Source organism: Misgurnus anguillicaudatus, chromosome 13, assembly GCF_027580225.2.
Source record: "Misgurnus anguillicaudatus chromosome 13, ASM2758022v2, whole genome shotgun sequence".
NCBI lineage: Eukaryota > Metazoa > Chordata > Actinopteri > Cypriniformes > Cobitidae > Misgurnus > Misgurnus anguillicaudatus.
Window position 1 is genome coordinate 18,536,260 of NC_073349.2, and position 18,703 is coordinate 18,554,962.

General features: G+C 37.6%; 1 protein-coding gene across 1 annotated transcript in view; it reads right to left on the minus strand.

Annotated features, from left to right (window-relative positions):
- The window catches only part of syt6a (synaptotagmin VIa), a 57,640-nt gene that overhangs the window by 38,705 nt on the left and 232 nt on the right, over nt 1-18,703 (minus strand). The window lies entirely within an intron of this gene.

The following is an 18,703-nucleotide window of genomic DNA, read 5'->3' on the forward strand; positions in this document are numbered from 1 at the left end:
TTAATCTACAGTATGGATGAGGCACCATTTTTGAGTAAAAGGAGATAATGTGAGAAATTGTCAATGACCGAGAACATGTGTGAGACACAGCACTGATTTGAAATGTTACTGGGTGTATTGCGTTTTAGTCTACAGCCACTGCTGCGGGTTCAAACGTATACTGCAGCACTGCCTTCACCCGAGCCGGAAAGATAGCGGGACCCTCCTGTCTCCTCTGTTTAGATTACCATCATGTTATCAGCTGCATTCAGCAGAGCACTGAATGGGGGTAGCAGTCGAACCCTGGGACTGCTTTCCTTCTGCCTGCTATCTATCCCGCCAGGGGCAATACCCGATGTTCCTCAAACAGCAGTTGTGATAAATGAAAATCATTTTGATTGAAGTAACATATGCAACGCAGGAGCCCTAGAGTGATCGCAGCAGAACGTTTCTGTTAAATTGCATTTTTATGCTTGCAATAGCAAATTGATTCTCCTTAATTTGTGACTTAATTTAGTGCAGAAAAGGTGCACTAAAAACAAACAACAGATTGAGACTTGCTTACATCACACAGTTATGTGCTTTATTTCCTTGAGAATCTCACATGTACACATGTGTCTCCTTCTCTGGAGTTTTAAATGAGTCTCCAACACGTCTCCAATTATGTTTAGGTTTACCTGTGTTTAATCAAAAGTCAGATATGTGACTGGGTCTGTGAAAACAAAGCTTAAGTCATTTTTTGTACTTGATGTAAAGAACATATTGTGAAAATATAACCTTAATATATTTAAAGGGATAGTTCACCCAAAAATGAAAAAATAATGTCATCAATGACTTACCCTCATGTTATTCCAAACTTGTAAGACCTCCGTTCATCTTTGGAAACACAGTTTAAGATGTTTTAGATTTAGTCCGAGATCTTTCTGACCCTCCATTGAAAATCTATGTACGGTGTACTGTCCATGTCCAGAAGGGTAATAAAAACATCATCAAAGTAGTCCATGTGACATCAATGGGTCAGTTAGAATTTGTTGAAGCATCGAAAATACACTTTGGTTTAAAAATTACAACTTTATTCTAGCATTGTCTTTTCTTCTGCACGATACTGCAGTGACGCTGCTGACGTGTTATCCTCAGACATGTTTGCAATTTTTTTTTTCAAAATTACAGCGTACGTCTCCCTTAGACTGTAAATGAAGCCCGGGCGAACAAAAAAGCTGGGGCGCACCAGATAACACGTCAGCAGCGTAGTACGCCAGCAGCGTCATTGCAGTCTCGTGCAAGCAGACACAAGACGACAGTGCTGAATAAAGTCGTACTTTTGTTGTATTTTTGATGCTTTAAAAAATTCTAACTGACCCACTGATGTCACATGGACTACTTTGATGATATTTTTATTACCTTTCTGGACACTGAAGGTATACAGTACATAGATTTTCAATGGAGGGTCAGAAAGCTCTCAGACTAAATCCAAAACATCTGAAACTGTGTTCCGAAGATGAACGGAGGTCTTACAAGTTTGGAATAACATGAGGGTGAGTAATTAATGACATTATTTTCATTTTTGGGTGAACTATCCTTTTAAGGAGTACGGTTGAAATCAATGTGAAATCAATTAGACTTTAGGCTGGATTTTACATGGTCACAAATTTTTATATTTTTCATTTCTTTAATGACCAAATTATCTAAACTGTGCTCTCCACATTATCTTTATAGCTCTATATGCTCACTCCACCACTTGATTGTATTTTTAAGTCCTTCAACATTTTACAGAAAAACCTGAAACAAAATCGATACTTTCATAAAGCTTGGGAAGATCGGCATCTGAGCAGTAACATTTCCTGGGAATTGTATAACATTGAATAGCAAATCTTAACATATTTCAGCAGTTATCTTGTGTACAATCTCTGAAACACATATCATATAGAAAAACAATACATTAAAGGTGTGGGCCTTTTAGAAGGATCTTTTGACAGAAATGCAACATGTAAGGGATAATCCACGGCTAGCCATGCATTAAAGGGTTTTAATGCACGACGTAGAGGCGAAGAACCACCCGACGCGTAGCGGAGGCTTGCTCTCGCTCTCTCTCTGGCTGTAAGTGTAACTGTGTTACTATGGTTACCAATGTTTATAGTAGCGGATTAATTTCTAACTGTAATCAAACTGCCTGGAACTATCTGTGCATTAAACGGTTTTAATGCACACCTTCCAGCCAATCAGAATCGAGTATTTAAACAGACCATGGTATAAAATATACATAACTATATTGTCAGTGGTGTATTAAGCCCCGGATACACTGCACGATTATTGGCTGTCCCAGACGAAAGATTGCCATCGTGATCGATTTCTGTGATCGTGGCTTTTCATCGGTGGTCCAATGTCGTACAATGAGAGAGGTTCAAAGACGGACTCTTTCCGGTCTTGCGTCCAAAGATAGCTTACGATAGTTTTCTGACAGTGTCAAAAATTTGGCATGATCACCGCACAGTGTGTTTGCTGCTACGACCTGCGCGCCGGTATTTGTTTACCACGAGCGCATGCTGGTGACGTTGCGCTAACATGTGACGCAGCCGCTGAAGCTTCCGTGTCTTTATCGTACAGTCTACATGCCTGTCGTACCCAAGTTTAAACGATCCATGTCGCACAGTGTGATAAGGTAATGATCTTATAGGAGGGCAAAACTCCTGCACTGTATTCCGGGCTTTAAAGAACTTACTAAATGAATGCTATTGTTTTTATTACCTTAGAATGAGTCATTTTTATCAACAGTACTTAGAGTACAGATCCCCTTACAATGTAAGTTGCCATTTCGTACCACCGTGTTGCATAGTAGCCCTAAATGCAGACTAAAGGGCGATTTATAGTCGTGCATAGGTTCTATGCCGTAGCTACTGTGCGTAGCTCTGCGTAGCCTGACGCGTACCTCGCAAAATTTTTAACAGCGCGTCAGTTCTACGCGGACCGCAAGCGCTGTGATTGGTCCACAAGAACCCCTCCCGTCAGGTAAAAAAAAAGCGTCATAGGTATTTTGTGACGGTGAAAACAAAGATGAGCCAAGTTGAGGAGTGATTTAACTCAAACTGCATCAAAAGTCGCTGTTTATTTACTTCCATCATTGCTGGTCTTCTCAAAACATACACAACAAGTTGCTGTTTTTTCTTCGTTTGTGGTTAACTTGCCCGGTTTCTTCTTCTCTGACGGTCGCGCTGCTACTGTAATTACACGCGTGGATACTGCCCACCAGCGGTCGCACGTGTGTTTGCATGTCGACGCGGACGACGACGCAAAAGTATAAATGAAAACCGACGCGGAACCTACGCCGTCGCTGCTACGCCGTAGGACCTACGCACGATTATAACGAGCCCTTAACTGTTCTATAGATGCGCCCAAAACCTGCTTTTCGCCTACTATATAGCATGGATATAGGGGGTTTCTCTGACGATGACGTGTTTGGCCTGTGGCATTTACTGTAGCTTCTCTCTGTGTTTCGAAAATGAGGTGTGACCTTTGGATTGAGCCATTGGTTTCAATTCACAGTCACAGTCCCGCATTACACTTTTAAATCAAGTAACGAATATTTGAAAATTATGTTTGTCACTGTTACATATACCTGACATTGCTGGATTCACACTCTTTCACAAACCGCCGATAAAGGAGTCCTCCCTTTATACTGTACTATCGTTTGACTCAAATATAAGACTTACAAATGTATCAATAAAACTGTCCATAGACAATTATATACAAGATCAAATCAGAAGATTTTATGTCTTCTGGACAGTATTAGTAATTCTTTATAAGTGAATATTTCAAGTAAGTATACAAAGCTGTGTTTTGTATTCCCCAAGAAAGCCTCATTTATTTTATTAATGTTAGTGATGATAGATGTCTTTGTATTTGTAAGACAAATGAAAGGGGCTTTAAATGTCAATAAGTAACAAACTAAATTTTTCATTTTTTGACACATTAAACCTCACGAGACATTCCGCTTCATTAAAGTCCCGCTAGGGGAAAAAAATGACGTTGTGGTCTGAACACGTGCGTAAAGCCAGTTTCAGCAGCTCCAGGATCAGTCATCGGTGGACATGGCATTCATCATTCTAATGAACAATACATCTACACCTCTGGTCATCATTGACAACAAGCGTGACACAGATCTGACAGCACCCGAAGACTGCTAAGGGACTCTGGGCGAGAAGTTCAAAGAAGGAAAGGGCTCAGGTTTGAAGCTTCATCCTTTAAGGACTCTGAAATCCACCAATCCTATTTTACAAAGCTGAACCAGACCAGCACTTGCGCTTAAGAGGAAGGAAGAAGGTTAAGGATAGACTTTGTGAAAGCTATCTGAATTGTATTGTGGGTAAAAATATAAGGGTGGTGATTCATATTTGACGTTTCAAAGCTCTGATGTCTCAGGGAATTTCTGTCATTGTGGTTCAGTGTGCTCTCGAGTGCATTTATAAGCCAATGAATTTCTTTGGCAGTTGAGTTAATTTCACAGCAAATAAACAAGCCAATTAAAACTCTCTGTTTAGCTAATGGGATAAACATAAACATTTCACAGGCCTCTGTTTCAATTTTTTGATCAAAGTGAGCTGCTTTTACAAAAGAGGAAAAAGAAAGGCATTGAAATGCAGCTAGCTGAATAATGTCACAGTGGACAATGCATAATGCATCGAATCCTTGCTATTGAATGAAATCCTGCTGATTCTATTATGGCACTGAAGTGATACTAGAATATTTGACAGTAATCTTACTTTCCTGTTCAGGGTGTCTCTATTTTTGCTATTTTTAGACACTTAAGGCGTGTTATTGATTCTTTTTTGTGTTTTTACAAAGGTCTAAGACCCTTTCTATGCAGCGTTTTTGTACTCTTAAATTCTGCTTTGGTCAGCAGAAACCATACATATTGTTCAGCTAATCTACATGAGCTTCTCTGCATTGATCTCCTGTCGTTCAGCGCGTTTGACGTCGGCGTGCACAGGCATTTAGTTACAGTCTATCTATCATCTATTCAAACATTAACTACAAGTGTCCTTCTCTGAAACTGGCACATGTCAATATTTGCTGCATGTTTTTTTTACGATTTTAGAGGTTTTTCACATGCTAATTATTCTAACAGGCTATAATGTACGCAAAATATAATGAAAATTTGCATTATAATAGGGGTGAGTGGGACACAAACTAACGCAGGGTTAATTGCATCTTCGTCTTATGTTTGTTTTTTGTTTTTTTCTGAGTCACCAAATCCAACCTTTTATTTTAATCACTGTCTTTTTACGTAAAACATAACACCATTTCGAAACATATCAGCAACTCCTCGTAACTGATAGCTGAGATTGAAAAAAATTTTTACACAGCGGGGTTAGTTACAGTAACACAGTGTTACAACTAAGCCTGCAGTATACAATGATAATGAAATTAAAACAATGTAAATACTATTCATCAAAATGATAACTGTTAATACAAGATCAGGGGAAATAACTGACAATTATAATTTTTTGTCTTAATTGTGCAGCCCTTACGGAAAAAATCTATGCATCGATGTATAATACAAGGATCATTAGATGAAGGATCATGGATGGATGAATGTGTGGATATCTATCTATCTATATCTATATCTATAGGCAGAAACATAAACAATATCCACAGTATATAGACAGACTTTTATTGAATTATTTGTTTAAACAAAATTTTCTAACTCTCTGTTTGTTACATTTAACAAACCACGTAAGCTGTAACAGTTGCACTACTGTCACTTTCGGTGTAATTGTACGATAACGGTAGGTCCCACAAACAAACTTTAAGGGCCCTATTTTAATGATCTAAGCGCATTGTCTAAAGCGCACGGTCTAAACGGGGGTGTCCGATTCCACTTTTGTTAATTTAACGATGGGAAAAATGGTTTGTGCGCCAAGCGCACGGTCGAAAAGGGTTGTTCCTATTCTCCTAATGAGCAATGGGTGTGTTTTGGGCATAACGTGCAATAAACCAATGAGAGTATTATCTCTCATCCCCTTTAAAAGCCAGTTGCACTGGCGCTATGTCTAATCCCTATTTAGATGACAGACTTTTTAAACTGAAAAACTAAGCGGAGGAAGAAGACCACCAGTTTAAGAAAAATAAAAAAAATTGTGTTGTTTTCATTTTATTGAAATAGTTATTTTTTGGATTAAAACCTTTAAAAGATGTTTTCTTTTAGTCATGGAAGTAAAAATAGCAGGATTTGAAATGCTGTAAATGTATTGATATCCTGTATAATCATTGTAATCTCATAAAATAATTAGCAAATATGTAAGAAAAGGTTTGTATTCTAAAATATACTTTATTTGTAACAAACAGGAGATAAATAGTTTACAAAAGTGCGGAGAGCCGTTTCAGCGCTCGGACAGCGCCATGGGTTTTTTAAAAAGCATTACTTAAAAACGGTTCTCATCTAACCATATCCACAGGTACAGAGTCATCATATACAATAAATCCGTGTGGTGGCATTTAAAAAAAAACATTTAAAAATGCGCATCCACGTGTAAGCAAACTCTCGCTGTCGTCCCGTTTGTAGGCGCACATTACTAACGCGCTCCCTAAATAAAAAACATTATTGCACCATTGACTTTAGACTTTAGACCAGGTTTTAGTTGGTCAATGGCGTAGTCTATTTTAGTTGCCTCAAAATAGCAACGCGCCAACAATGCGCCTAAACACACTTCGTTTTCAGACCAGAACGCCTGCTCTAATTGTCCCGAAAATTATACTGAAGCAAAATCTTGAGTAGTTAGTTATTGTCTGATAAAACATAAGCGAGGAGGTTGAGTCATCCTGCAGCCAGCCCCCGCCGGCTGCTCATTGGCTGCAGCATCTTGTTGTTTTTTATATATATACATGCACGCATTAAGATATGAACTGGTAAGGCACGGGAGTGCTGGCAGCAGTTAAAACCTCCGCGAAATATGCTAACATCGTATTGTTTCTATTAATGTATCTACTTCATCTATATGCACAAAGACAATAGGACCTTTTTGTCGCCTTTTTGTTAAGAGAGTGAAAGTTGCAGCAACCGCGAGGACAGTTGAAAGTGCAGGCAGTGACAGTCAGTAGCATGATGGAGTCCGATTGGTCGAGGGCGAGGCACTGTGTTAAAAAAATACTTCTATATGTATTATATAAATTTATATGCATATGTACTTATATTAATACAAATATGATTGGTTCAGTAACTTCAGTTTAAAATTCATTATCTTTTATTATTAAATAAAATAAAGAAAACTATTATTGGATGAAGTATAAAATAGTTCTATACGTATAATATAAATGTATTTATGTGCATATGTACTTATATCAATATGATTGGTTCAGTTTGAATTTCATTATCATGTATTATTAAATAAAATAAATAAATTAAACTATTATTGGAGGACCTCCCCTCCGTAACGTGTAACCCCCCGCCCCGAATTTCAGCCAATCTCATTTGGTCACCCTAGCGCAAATGCATTTGACGATCATGTTGAAATGGCACGAGCAAAATTGAAATTATTACTTTTTAATAGGATAATTTTTTAACTGCCTTAATTTGGCATTGTGTGCATATGATTTTAAAAAACGAAAAAAAAGCGTTTTATGCATCTTTATTTGAGCTCCTCAAAGCATATCGGATCCCATGATCATATCTCCACGTGAACTCTGGCACCCCCTCAAGGGAGGCTCGGACCCCAGGTTGGGAACCACTGATATAATCAGTGTATAGGAACACCTTTATTTGGTACTGTGCTGGGTTGTAACATACTCGGGTAAAATCTAAGGAACAGAGTCACAGAGTCTTTTTTGGGCAGCAAGCCATTAATGGAAATAAAGTTATGTTCCCAACTTTCCTAAGGTACAGACAGGGCAGAACAAATTACTTTATTATACAAAAAACATTGACATTAGTCATTCATATCAGGCAGTCTGACCAAAATGTTCTTCCCACTCCTGCCACTGATATCTCCTCCGTACTGTTTAACATGCAGCACGAGTCTCATATCTCTTCCCCTCCAGTTTCAATGGGCAGTGAATCATTTCATTATTTTCCATCACATTTTCTAATTATTGTGCTCATGATTCTCTCACGGATGCATTTCAAATAAAGTGGGCCTCTGGTTTCGGTAAAAAGTGCCATCCAAAACTCAATTCAATCCATGTGACAATGTCTGTGTTTGTATGGAGAGATAACAGTTCTCTTTTGAAATGCTTTTTTTTGCTTGGCTGCGTAACTCGACTGTTTTGATGTGTAATGAACTGAAATGTCTCGTGTACGACCAGATGAGTAGAGTGGGCTATAGACATTGTGTTGTTACTAAAAACGTGTGCTGTTTTTTACCTACATGGTTTACAGCTTTGTAGCAGTCAATGAGAAGCATATCTCTGTCATTGCATGATAACATACACGCCTCATCTTGCTCGTAATTACATGCACCCAGTGCTTTAAGTGGGCCGGAACGCCCCGGTACTCAGTACCGCCACTTCTAAAAATAGCTCTTGAGCGTACCACCACCTCTACGTGCGCCCAGAACGTGCTTTTAGCGTACCGGAACGCTCATCTGTTTAAAAATCAGAGGTTTAATTTAATCATTTGGCTGCGCTGCCGCTTTTCAGAGCGCCCTTAATGTACGCTTCCTAATTCGTTCCACCGTGAGCAGAGACTACATTACCCATACACCCTTGCGTTTACAAGTTAAAAGCGCATGCGTCCTTCAGTCAGTGTCAACGTGCTCTGGAGAGGTGTGTGTTTGTGTGTGAAACGCACAACCATAGCTGCTCGGTTAAAATGAATGAACACGTAATATGCCCTCCTTGTTTTAAACTCTGAGTAGTAAAAGAACGCCGTCAGAATCAGAGGACTCGCTGACATCCCACCAAGCCAGAATGATAGCTGCAGGTCAGACGCAAGCCTTGTAGGTACGTGATAATCTCCGCTGTCGCGGCTTTCAGTTTGATTCCCCTCGACGCAACTTCGGATTTCCTCAGGCGATGTGCAGAAAACATTCTTGAAATTGTAATATACATTTAGTTTAATTGCTAAACTAAAAGTAAACGAAATTTCAATGTATTTGAACGACGTGCACAGTACACTCTTAAAACGAATGTGTTGTTTTAACACATCTTGTGTTGTCCCTTTTATTTATATGAACTCTAAATCAGCACGAAATGACACATAATGTGTTAAAAACAACACATAATGTGTTAAATAGTTTAACACAAAGCAATGTGTTAAAATTAACACATCCAGGGTGTTTAACACATAAACTATTTAACACATTATGTGTTAATTTTAACACATTATGTGTCATTTCGTGCTGATTTAGAGTTCATATAAATAAAAGGGACAACACAAGATGTTGGGACAGCACAAAGTGTGTTGTTCTAAAAATAACACAGAGATGTGTTAATTTAACACATTCGTTTTAAGAGTGTAGTTTTACCAGCCGCAAAATGGAAAACAATGGGACAAAATAAATGACTTTAGAGTTTCAAATGGCCAGTATTTTGTTATTCTTGACCCCATAGACATGGTCTTGGTGTCATTTTAAAGTTTTTTTTTTTCAAGCTTTTTCTATCTGAACCACTAGTTTTAGCGTTTAACCATGCTGAAAATTTTACTCACATATCTACCTTTTGCACATTTTATTTATGTTCAAAAACTCTTTCTACAGTAGCGCTTTCTAATGGTATTTTTTCAAAATCCTTTTGCACATTTTATTCAGTAGCTATTTCTAGCTCAAGCAAATCCACAAATTTATAAAAGGATTAATTATTTTTTACAAGGTCGTCTGTTGACTGCTAAATATAAAACCCCTTCAATATAGGAGTCGAGTCAGCAAAAAAAAAAAAAAAAAATAGAGTACCAGCACCTCTTTTGGGCCACTTAAAGCACTGCATGCACCACTGGGATCACTTTGTAGTGAAAGACCAGATTCATCTGAGAGATAATGAATTATTCTGTAGATTCTACTGTAGGCTTGCATGGCAGAATTTTAAAAGTGACCCGAGGGATACATGTATTCAAGTATGTATAATGGTGGTCACAAATGCAATAAAAATCCCCTATTTTCCTTTTCATGATTTTACTTTTTTTTTGGTGTGTGAGTGTTGGTACATTTTAAAAACCTGCAAAGTTACAAATCCCAGAGTCTACAATGACGCGAGTAATCATCTCCAACTAAAATCTCTTTTCTTGGACTTCAATGAACGCTAGGATTGTAGGCAACTGTTTACTTCCGCAGCGAGTTGACGTGGACACGATGGTCATTAGATTTGGGCTCGTATTGATGAGGTAGTAAAGATGATATTATTTTCTTTTGAAAGCTGATCTTTTAAATATGGTAAGGATTTCGTCACATTTCCAGCGCATACTTCGGCCAATCACAACATGCTGGATAGCTGGCCAAGCAGAGCACACAACGCTTTTCAGAAGATGAGTTTTGTAAAAATCAATGCGTTTCAGAAAGGCGGGGCATAGAGGAGCAACAATAATGTACAGTATGTGGAAAATAATGTGTTTTGTTTCCTCAGGTTTCGTTCACAGATTATTCAGGAGCTTTCACGTCTTCTCACATAGTCTTAGAAATTCTAAATCAATATATTGATTTATGTGAATGAGTAGGCAGAATGATTTTCACATCATTTTAAAGAAAAAAAACTCTAGACTACTAGATCCTGTTTTAAAAAGTCTTGTAAAAACATGTTTAGTATGAGTTTTGTGGACTTATATCAGTGACTTAAAAATGTTGTTTCTTCAAAAACCATGCATAAACATTTTTCTCTTAAATATACAAACATGTACAGACATGTTGCTCACATAATATTGTAGCCCAGTTTGTGCTGAACACAGTGTTATGTGACTTTTGCCATTATTATGTTTTAAAGGGACACTTTTTGAAAATAAAATGCTCATTTTGCAGCTCCCCTACAGTTAAACATTTGATTTTTATTGTTTCGGTATCTCCAGGCATGGCAGTACCACTTTTAGCATAGCTTAGCATAATCCATTGAATCTGATTAGACCATTAGCATAGCGCTCAAAATAACCAATTACATAATAATGATTATTACGCCAGAATGAGAGTATAGTTCTTAGCCATATCACTCTAAAAAATCGCAACTTTTCTGTCGGTCTTAGTACACGATGTAACTACAGAAGGGTCAAGTTTTAAATAGGAAAAATATCAAAACTCTTTGGTTATTTTTTTAGACGTGATGCTAATGGTCTAATCAGATTCAATGAATTATGCTAAGCTATGCTAAAAGTGCTAGCACCAGACCCGGAGATTGGCTGAATGCATTCCAAAACTGTACAAATCAAATGTTTAACTCTAGGGGAGCTTAATAATGAGCCTATTTTAAAAAAAGTGGAGTGTCCTTTAAGCAACTGAAAAAAGCACAAATGTCAGTGCAGGTCAAAACTGATCAAGGATGCAAAATCAGCCAAGCCCCAGAGGGTAAACCACACAAACACATTGCATTACACCAAATAAACCAAATAATGTTCTTTTTAGCAACGTAATAAGGGCTCTTTTATGAAATAGAATAGGTATTTGGCAGACACTTTTATCCAAAGCAACTTATAGTGCATTCAATCTACAGTATATATTTCTTTTATCAGCATTAAACTTCTGACCTTTGCTGCGTTACTAACATAATGCTCTGCCTACTGAGCCGCAGGAACAATTATTAACCAGGCCAGAGAGCATTAAATTGCAACACAGCACAAAGGTGAAGACTATGATATACTCTTAAAAATAAAGGTGCTTCATGATGCCATAGATGAACCATTTTTGGTTTAGTTTATAAAAGGTATCTTGCCTTGTCCTGCAGTTATATAGGTTCTTTGAAAAGCCTTTGACTGAATGTTTTTTTGAAAATAACCTTTGTGTATTACGTGTTGAAATAAAATCTAAAGTTTCAACTTAACAACATGTACTTATTGTAATCTAAGACAACCCCAAAGCATTTAAAAAATGGCTTTGGATTAATCAACTCAAATACTATTTCTTGCTAATAGTCTATTCTCACACACCGTTAGATCTTCTCACAAATTTTCTATTACTGTCTGGTTCGCTTAAACAGTAACATTATTTCTGCACCTGTAGGCAAAAAATAGACCTTAAGCTTAAAGCTTGTGCAAGATCGTGTATACGATCTTGTTCTTTTCCTTATTAGCCTGTTGTGCACTGATGTTCCATGTTGTTACTATTTTGCTTGTTCACATTATGCCCATAATGACGGCACCCCCGCTGCGGTGGTCATGTCTGCAGGGGTTCCTTTGAAGGAAAACAAAGCTTTAGCTTCCTCGATTCATTGGATTCCAGGAAACAGAGAAGATAATGTCTGTAAAGCTTTGTTGTCGTTGGAGCAGATGCGTCTGGTGTGTGTGGCACCCAGGCTGTCTGTTAACACAGCGAGACATGGAACCAGAGGAAGAGATTGCTGCTAAGCATGTTTCTTCATTTGCATTGACACTGACAAGGAACATATTACACGACACATAATGTAATGTGTTAAAAATGAGTGTTGCCTGTTATGCAGCACAATAAATAATGGATATACAAAGCTAAAATAATCTGTAATGATAGTATTCTGTGAATCAGCATCATGATAAATACTACATAATATTATATAAAAATGTAGTGTTTGATGAACTTACATGTACAGAGGTCTTACATGTAAAGATGCTACAAAAGGTTCTTCACAGTCATGCCGTAGAGGAACTATTACTGGTTCTAAAAAAACATGTTTTGGTGTATTCACTCATAAATGTCTATGCTGGACTTTTACAAAGCCTGGAAGCAATAGACTGTGTTCTCATCCAATTAGCACTTGGGTGGCACAACCTCTCCCCTTCCTTCATTAGTCTGTCAAGCAATTACCCCAGAGCTGTGGTCATACAGCAGGTGTAGGTTTGACTCTACAGTGCTATTCTAGTTGAGTCAAGAATATCAGGGATTTCTTGTCACAGGGACAGTGTTTCATTAAAGTTTTTTTCTGCATTCATTATCTTGAAGATGATCCGATGAAAAATGTCCTGTGGGGGTAGAGTTTGTGAAAGAGCTCGCAAGATTATCCTAAAATAATCATTTCTGGAAGAGTGATAGCATATACAGTATGCAAATTCTTTATGGATTACTTCAGTCTATTCAAAGTTCCTCTCACTCATAATGTTTGGATTGCTGGATCACTTTTACCAAACATGTACTCCTGTGGCTGTTAAGACACATTATGTTTGATCTAACACTTTTTGCCTGGTTTTATATTAATTACAATTATTATACTGCTTTTAACACACACACACATACCGAACTGTTGGGGGTAACGCATTACAAGTAACGCGCATTACGTAATAATATTACTTTTCTGAAGTAACAAGTAAAGTAACACATTATGTACACATTAATATTTGAGTTACTTTTTTTAAAAAGTAATGCGAGTTACTTTCAGTTTAATTATTTCAATTTAAAAATAAAATAATATACTGAATTAAATTGAACATATTAACATAGAATTGCGCACTCTGTGTGCCTGAGCGGGAACAGTTTGAGTAAGAAACGGAGATGGCAGGCCAGAGCTTGACATTTTTGCGATCATAAAAAACACCTGCAAGGACTAAAAGATATCAAGCCTTAGGCAAGTAAGAAAAAGTAACGCAAACATAAAACGTAAGCATTACTTTCCATGAAAAGTAACTAAGTAACGCAATTCGTTACTTTTTTGTGGAGTTACTTAATATTGCAATGCATCACTTTTAAAAGTTACCCTTTCCTAAAAGTTCCTAATATGTACCATTTAGGTGCAGATATAGATTTGGTACCAGTATGTACCTTTGAGATACTACTATTAACTCTTTAGGTTCAATTTGTAATTTTAATAGGGTACATCCTCAGTGACAGCTGGGGTACATATTTTGACAATTTTTTCCTGAAACAACCCACATGGTACACACATGGCTTCCTGCATTAGTACACCACTGCTAATGTTCTTATCAGCTGCAGCATGTATTTATATTGGACAGACTGGTTTCATCTCCCAGCCAACCCCCCGCCCTCAAGCCCATTCCCCTTAAGCCTGGGTCCTAAAACACGCACGCCACCAACACAGTAACAATTACCCTGCTACCAGAAAGACACATAATAATCATGTAAATTATCCACTACTGTTTAACTTGTCTTACCATTTGTATCTTTAACACCAGCAAAAGAGTATAGTTTTTTTCTGAAGCAAAATGGCTGCCGGCCATTTGTCCTCAAAATGCATAAAACATTAGCGTGTAGATGAAAACCCCATAGTAAAGCAAATAGATTTTTTATTTTTTAGCTGCAATGCAAAATGTAGTTTATCTTTCAAAGAACTGCACTATGCAGCAAATCTACTAATGTTTAGGGAGCCCAGCTTAATAAATTCATGAAAATGAGATGTAATTAGAGCTGATGTGCAAATCTGACACATCACCTGTGTGTTGGAATCCATCATTTCGATGGATTTCGTTACAGACAAGGACAATTGTGAAGGTGCCCCTCTGTTCAGTTATAAAACAGCGAATTCAACCTCACAGAGGCAAATTTGTTTTTCTCTACTGTGAGTGTCTCGTCTTTAGACATCTGTTGACTGTTAATGGGATTGTGCGGGCATTTCATCCGTCATCCACAGCGACACAGTGTCCCATCAGTTCTGAACAGCAGCTGTTCTCCGATATACAGACAGGCGCATGAAAGCTTTTAAACTGGAAGTGTTTGAAACCCTATAAGAACTATAGCAATACAAACTTACACTATAAAAAAAATGCTGGGTTCCAACATTGGATCAAAAAGGGACCTAACCGTTGGGTTAAATAAACCCTTAAAACGTTAATATTTGACCCAACAATGGGTTTTGATTTGAAACAACCCAGCATAGGATAAATTACAACCCTAAGGGCGCTTGCACACCAAAGCTTTTACGCCAGCGGCCGTTTCAATGGTTTCCAATGGAAGGTTGGCGTTTTTTCCGCACTGAAAGCCGGCTGAGCGCCAAGAGTTTAAAAATATTCAACTTTGAATGAAAAACTCAGCTCATCAATGTCAGTTCTCACACGGCCATCCAATCACAGTGGAGGAGGGGCGGGACAAATATCACATCAACCAACCGGCGTATCTTACAACAACTGATAAACAAAGCAGAAGTATCACACTGAAAGCCCTAATGCTGTTTTTATTCAAAAAGTCAAGCAATCATGACTTAAATTTTGCTTTTTGGATCCATAACTAGTTAATTTAACTTATTAACTTACATAATCCATAAACTTAAAAAATCAAGTACAATTAACTTAAGATTATCAGTTCAAAATGCTGTGAGGTATACCCATAAGCCATTGCACCTGGAAATTAAGATTGATTTATCGTTGGTCTAAGAATAACAACTGGTAGGACATATAAGTTGATTATAAAATTTCTTAGAGTTTTACACTCGTTGTAACATTATTTATGTTTTTTTTGTCAATTATAGTTTTTGTTAAGTGACCGTTCAGGTGATCAGTGTTTCCTTTGGTATGCATGCACCACATTTAACTCGTATTTCTTTCCACTAAAATGAAGATAGACGTGAACAGTGCAATGTGTTGTGTGCTTTTGTGGAGAATTAAGTTCATTCATTCATTAACAAAGAGTCAGTCCTGAATACCTTTCATTACACATTGTTATATACAGTTAAATGACTATGTAACTTCAATCTTTATGAACACCAAGTGAACTTAATTGTTTAAGTGCACTGTACAAACTCCAAGTTTGGTGAATTTAAATTTTTAAGTTCAGTCTATGTGGCCACCAAGTTAAGTAAACTTAAATATGCACGTTTTGGGAGACCCCATTACTCAGTTAATTTGAAGGAATGAGCTTACTCAAATCATTTGAGTTCAATCAACTTCTTAGGGTTTTCAGAACCAAACTGTCAGCTAAAGAAAGTTGACGCTCAGCTGATAAAACAGCTGGCATTCGGCGTCCTCCAGGCGTTTTCAGCTGCGTTTAAAAGCTTTGGTGTGCACAACCCAAAAGTTAAATATTTTTCAACTCTCTGCGGTCAACGCTGAGCGCGAAAAAGCGCAGAGCGCTGGATTTCAGCACAAAAAAACCTAGCTGCTGGCTTTTTTGAAAAACACTGAGCTTCCATTGGAAACAATAGAAAACACACGCCGGCCGTGGGCTTAAAAGCTTTGGTGTGCACGCCCCCTAAGGGGTGGTTTCGAGGACAGGGCTTTTCCTAGTCCCAGATTTTATTTAATTAAAAAAAATAGCACTGACATATTTTAACATATATCAGTGTCATTGTTTTGTCTCAAGATTCAAACCATTGTTATTTATAATGTATGTTAGTAAAAACTACTTAAATGTCATAATACAACTAAAGCTTAGTCCTGGATTAATCTATAGCCTGTCCAGGAAACTGCCCCAAAGGGTTGGGTTTGTTCCTTTTTGACCCAACACTGGGTTAAAAATAACTAAGGGGTGTATTCACTCTAGGGGCGTACTCACACTATCCAAACCAAACCACGCCCGGGCGCCATTAACCCCCAAAGCCTGATTCCTTTTACTAGTAACGCACTCGAGCCCACCTCTGCAAGCTTTGCCAGGGCGCGATTAACCAAACCACGCCCTGGCATGGTACAGAGCGATCACACTAGTCAAACAAACCAGGCTTTGGGGGTCAAATGTTCCCGGGCGCTGTTTGGTTTGTATAGTGTGAGCGCGCCCTAAGGATGCACTGATGTAACGGCCTATAATCTGTATAAGCAGATAAAAGCATTTTTTCCCCACTTTAGGACAACGCCTCTCTGGGATTTCACAAAATCAACATTTGTTACCCAGTTTCGTGATATAGTCACGTAAATTTTTGATTATTTTTTCGTAATATTATCACGAATTATCAAGTTTTTTCGTGACCGTATAACAAATTTGGTTTTTGTGTGATTATTCAAACCATTGTCACTTCGGTTTAGGGTTAGATTTGGTGCTTGCATTAGAATGTCACTTTATGTATTGGTTTATACTATTTTTTCTGATTTGTTTTTATATGTCGCCTGGCATTAGGGTTAGAGTTGGGTTTGGGTAGGGATGTCATTTTATGTAAATCTAACCCTAAACCGAAGCGACAATGGTAAGAAAATAGTAACCAATACGTGATAATCAAACGAAAACAGGAATTCGTTATACGATCACGACAAAACACGGAAATTCGTGATAATATCACGAAAAAAGAATCAAAAAGTTACGTGACTATATAACAAAACCTTGTGAGACTGGGCTGTCATTTGAAACAAGGAATGAAAAGTAAATCTATCAGTATAAGCTGGTATCGGTAGATGTTATTCTACGTAATCGAATATCGCTTTTGGCACAGAAACCTGTGCATGCCTACAAATAACCTAACAATATGATACACAGTCTCATAAGTTTCCTCTGCCAGAGTTTTCAAAAATTATCAATCACATTTTGAATACCCTCATTGGCGATGCATCTTTAAAGACGTTAATTTGGTGAAAATTGATTTGTTTACAGAATCACAACACTGGAAAGAACAGAAAAAACAGTAATTTTGACAAACTTTCACCTTTCATCAACTCACATTATTATCACATAATCACATAATTTCTATGTAAATTGTTCGTATGAAAACAACACCGTCTTTCTAAACAAAGCAAACTGTTTGACATTTTCTTCTGGTGATCTGAGGGGAACCTGACGCTCCAAGTCCCTCAACAATAAGATAAGAGTCTCTGTTTAGGCGTTTTCTGGCACTAGCGATTCAATATAATGGGCTGACAACATGCCGTGCCCACACGGCTTAGATATAGATGCCAATGGTGGGCTGGAGTGTCATCGATTTGCCTGGTGAGGTTAATATAAAGTGACATAGGATTTTGTCTACATTGCTTCTAAGCAGAGGTCTGTCAACACATTGACTTCAGTACACATTCAGCCAAAAATATCCTTATTGCTGCAAGCAAAATTATTAAACATGCAATAACATAATATGAGAAGCTCTTGTTGACATACAGTAATGACTAAGTGCTCCAGATTAAATATACAATAAGTGTGACACAAATTTTTATAGGACAATTAAACAATCCACCATCTGTGCTCTCATTTGTCAAAAATGTAGAGCTATTCCTTATCTCGGTATCTCGGTGATCTTATTTTTGTTATACAGAGGGAACCCCGTTTGACCTGAGCTCAGAAAGACAAGTCCAATATGTGCCTGTCACAAAAAATATCTTCAAGCATATTTCATATGCGATGATAATAATATAACAGTTTTCCGATGCTATAAACATTTCTATGCCAATACATATTTACAAAACCCATGGCACATCCATGCACAAAACAATCGTTATCTCTTCAAAAACTGAACCGATGTTGCCAAACTGATTTAATAGACAGTAATGTCATTTAGCTGGCAGCTGGATGATAATTATTTTTCACCACAGCCCACACAGAAATGCAGTCTGTGAGTGATGCTATCCTAGGAGAAGATAATTTTAACTTGATACTACACAGCAAGACATTGGCACTGTGCTAACCAAAACTGTCATTTTCGATGTTTCTGTGCCAAAAGCAGAAAAAACCCATTTCCGATTTAATGAAATACTCATTCAGAAAAGTAGATTTAAGCACATCACAAAACAACTACAAAAAACAGTAAGTAGAAGAATTACAGACGAACATATTAC